This window comes from Triticum urartu, chromosome 5A (assembly GCF_056163025.1).
Source record: "Triticum urartu cultivar PI428250 chromosome 5A, HENAU_Tu73, whole genome shotgun sequence".
In the NCBI taxonomy this organism is placed as follows: domain Eukaryota; kingdom Viridiplantae; phylum Streptophyta; class Magnoliopsida; order Poales; family Poaceae; genus Triticum; species Triticum urartu.
Genome location: NC_141877.1, coordinates 601482026 through 601485721, shown reverse-complemented (window position 1 = coordinate 601485721; position 3696 = coordinate 601482026). Strand labels below are relative to the sequence as shown.

General features: G+C 49.0%; 1 pseudogene; it reads left to right on the top strand.

Annotated features, from left to right (window-relative positions):
* Positions 1–267: 267 nt before the first annotated feature.
* Positions 268–2289, top strand: LOC125507468 (tryptophan synthase alpha chain-like; annotated as a pseudogene).
* The last annotated feature ends 1407 nt before the right edge of the window (positions 2290–3696 follow it).

The following is a 3696-nucleotide window of genomic DNA, read 5'->3' as shown; positions in this document are numbered from 1 at the left end:
CTCCAAACGGCAGAGTTTGGACCGAGATTCCCCGCCAAAAGAGAGGAATTCAATGGAGCTCTATCCGCCGGCCCCAGGTCTCCACCCCACTTCGTCCTCCCCCTCAACTGAACTGGACTGAGCTGCGTGCTGAGCTTCAACTATATAAATGCGCACAGACCAACATCCTATCCACAGACAGACGCACATCCATAGTTCCAGTCTTCCAGAGTCCAAGTCTTTGTACTCCAGCAAGCTTCCCGCAAAAAAAAGTGTGTAGCAAGCGGCATGGCTTTCGCGCTAAAGGCGTCCGCGTCCCCGTCGTCCATGGCTCATGCGCTGAGCTACCCGGGGCGGCGCGCTTCCTCTGCTCTGGCGGTGGTCGCGCCGGGGAGGCTTGTGGTCAGGACGGTCACTGCCGCGGCGCCGGCGCCGGTCTCGTTCGACCCGGCGGTGGCGGTGCTCAGAGCGCCGCCGCGTGTCCCAGCGGTATTCGTGCCCGTCGCCGACAGGCGGAGCCTGTCCGTGGGGCAGACACTGTCCAAGATCAAGGAGCGGGGCAAGGTAGTACTCCATCGATTCTTGCGTGAATGCATGCCTGCAGACGGCGTTCACCCCGTACATCACCGCCGGTGATCCCGACCTGGCGACCACGGCGGAAGCGCTCAGGCTCCTAGACGCCTGTGGCGCCGACGTCATCGAGCTCGGCGTGCCCTTCTCGAACTCCTACGTCGACGGGCCGGTCATCTAGGCCCCCGCAGCACGGGTGCTGGCGTCCTGCATGACGATCGACGCCGTGCTGTCGATGCTGAAGGAGGTAACGCCGGGCATGTCCTGCCCGGTGGTGCTCGTCTCGTACCTGCGCCCAATCGTGCGGCGGGGCGCGGCCAACTTCACCGCCGCTGTCAAACAGGCCGGTGTGCAAGGTAATTAAAGCAGCTCACTAATGTCACCGCTAATTAATTTGCCGGAGCTGTCCCGCTTATTTATATCTGTTCCACCAGGTCTTATAGTGTCCGATCTTCCTTATACCGAGACATGTCCATTCAGAAATGAAGCCATCAAAAATCAGTTTAGCTACACATCAGTTAGCTGATTCGAATTCAGCCTTAGTCGATTTTTTGATGAAGGAGAAGGAAGGAGAAAGGAAAGCCTCGCCGGAAAGAAGGAAGGGGCTCGCCGTCATCACCCCAGTATCTTAGGTTTCAGGGTGGAGGCGGTGGTGGACGGTGATGGTGGGGAGCAATAGTGTGGGGATTCGCCGGAGAAATGGTTCAGCACGGGGCCCCTAGACGGATGGCCGGGGCCGTGGAGGACCGGTGGTGGGGAGTGATTCCGGGGAGCGCGGAGCGGCGAGGCGGCGCGGGGGCCGACGGTTAGGCCGGTGGTGGCTGGCGGCTCAGGGAAGGAGATGAGTCGAGAGGATGAAGAAGATCATGGGCCATTGATTTCTCATCCAACAGTTCTAGAATCGATTGACCTCAAACGAAAATTTTCAGCTAATTGATTTCTAGCCACACCCATAGAAAATAACCTAGAGCTTGTTTGTGTTCTCCCTCTTCAGCAATGTACAGTATCTGAAACAAAACAGAGCAGTATTTGTAGTGCCAGCCATTAATAATTTTCTATTTGAATTAATGTTTTCAGGTGCTACTTACAACACCAGCCACACCAGCAGAGAGGATGAAAAAAATCACTAATGCCTCAGAAGGCTTTGTTTACCTTGTAAGTGCCAAATGGAGGCATAAATTAGTCCTAGTTAATTGTTCCCTGCAAGTTTAGCTTTCTCATCTTAATTCTTTAATCTCACTATCAGGAAAGTGTCAATGGAGTTACAGGTCCACGAGCAACAGTGAACCCACGTGTCAGAGACCTTCTTAAGGAGATTAAGCATGTTCGAACAAATAATAATAAAATTCATCCCTTTTGTCAACGATCTTGTCAAAATTATCGTCCTGCATATACTCATGCATGTCTGTATATATGCTCAAATGGTTTTCCCTATTGTCTGCAGGTCACTGACAAAGCAGTGGTTGTTGGCTTTGGTATATCAACACCTGATCATGTTAGACAGGTAAGATTAAACCCGTTTTCCTAGAGGAATACTATCCACAAATTACTAATATTTCTTTTTGTGGAGTTCAACAACTAATTGAACTTTGTAAATGGGTGCAGATTGCTTAGTGGGGTGCATATGGGGTGATCGTTGGTAGTGCAATGGTGAAACAACTGGGTGAAGCGGCTTCTCCGAGAGAAGGGTTGAAGAGGCTAGAAGGCTTCGCCAGGAGCCTGAAGGATGCGCTACAATAATATGTGTCGTGGTTTTGTCACGGCAGATGCCCTTGCAAAAGGATTTAGGTGTGAAGCCATCGCAACGTAGGTTAGCTCGAAGGGGTTGAACAGAACGAGAGACACGAGTTTACCCAGGTTCGGCCCCTCACTCACGAGGTAAAAGCCTTCCTGCTTTATGTTGTATTGATTGGGTATCGATTACAAGGAGCGGAATTGCTTGACCTAGCTATCGATCGATTGTAACTTGAGTTAACCCACCGCAGGGTCTCACCTTGATATACACAGGTCGAGGCCCTTGGCTTACAGTAGTCCTAATCGGATCACACGACGTGACCAACTCGGGTTACAAGCCACCTTGCGTTGCTAGGCAAGTCGCCATGTGGCAGCTCACATCTCCGGGTTACAGCACCCCCTCTGGGTCTTGGGCCTTTAATAGGCCCGCCCTGTAAGCCGCCTCCAGTCTTCATATCTCATCTTCATAGGCCCACTTAAGTCCTTACTATTGAGTCACCAATAGTGTAACCCGGCCCCACCTGGGCGGGTCACATCGCGGGGTTATATCCCCAACAATATGTAATGTGGAAGCATAGTTCATTCCCTACAATGCCATGATATGTGAAAATAAAGGCAGTGAATGGTTTTAGGTTTGTGGTCAAGTATGAAGGTTAGAAGTAATAATGTTGCCTAACACTAGTTTGCTCTGTTTTTTTGGGGGAAGCTACTCTAGAAGCGCAACCAAAGCCACTCAATCATTTCCTTTGTTGGAGTTGCAAAGGGTTTGTTTATGAGCCCTTACGAATTGATTGTAATATATTGTTTCATGTGCTCGTAGCAATCATGTATTAATGTGGTAGAAAGCACACACGCTTCGGGTCTTACGTCCATATCATATTTCTAATTTAAAGAGGAGTAGGATTGCTCACAGTGGTGTGCCCGATCAATCAAGCCCCTCATGCCTTGGGAAATTATCAAATCATCCTCCAAGCTATTCCCAGAAGGCGGGTTTGGCTACTGAAAGGGAGCAACTGAAGGAAATATGCCCTAGAGGCAATAATAAAGTTATTATTTATTTCCTTATATCATGATAAATGTTTATTATTCATGCTAGAATTGTATTAACCGGAAACATAATACATGTGTGAATACATAGACAAACAGAGTGTCACTAGTATGCCTCTACTTGACTAGCTCATTAATCAAAGATGGTTATGTTTCCTAACCATAGACAAAGAGTTGTTATTTGATTAATGGGATCACATCATTAGATGAATGATCTGATTGACTTGACCCATTCCGTTAGCTTAGCACTTGATCGTTTAGTTTGTTGCTATTGCTTTCTTCATGACTTATACATGTTCCTATGACTATGAGATTATGCAACTCCCGTTTGCCGGAGGAACACTTTGTGTGCTACCAAATGTCACA